Consider the following 556-nt stretch of genomic DNA (forward strand, 5'->3'; position numbering starts at 1 on the left):
TTCTCCCTCTCCTGCGGGATCCACGAGCAGACGAGGCCGAAAGCTGCTTGAAGTCCTCCAGGTCTCTCATCCCAAGCCTACATCAATCCATACCGCAAATTCCTGTTTGCGATCCTTTCCCTGTTCAATTCCAGGTTGCAGGCATTTTACTGTGCAATTCCAGGCTCCAGGTATTTTCCAATTTGCAGTCCTTTCCCTAGTTTCTGGGAATTGTAGAATTAGAATTTCATCTCATTTTCTAATGACATTCCAGTCTCCGGTCATCACCTAATTCCAGCCCATTTATCATCTAATTTCAATTTTCAATCTTATTGCAGGTCCATTTGCCAATCATTTCACATCTCAAATTCCAGTTCCCAGTCATTCTCTAATTTTAGGTCTTAGTTATTCTCCAATTCCAAATTGTAATTTCCACCTCTTTCCCCATTTTAATTGCCAGTTATTCTCCGGTTCTAATTCCAAAAAAAAAAAACCCTGATTCCAATTGCCCCTCATTCTCCAATAATAGTTCTTAGTATTTTTTCCAGTCATTCTCCAATTCCAGGGGGAGTCATTA

The sequence above is a fragment of the Penaeus monodon genome, chromosome 19, assembly GCF_015228065.2.
Source record: "Penaeus monodon isolate SGIC_2016 chromosome 19, NSTDA_Pmon_1, whole genome shotgun sequence".
In the NCBI taxonomy this organism is placed as follows: domain Eukaryota; kingdom Metazoa; phylum Arthropoda; class Malacostraca; order Decapoda; family Penaeidae; genus Penaeus; species Penaeus monodon.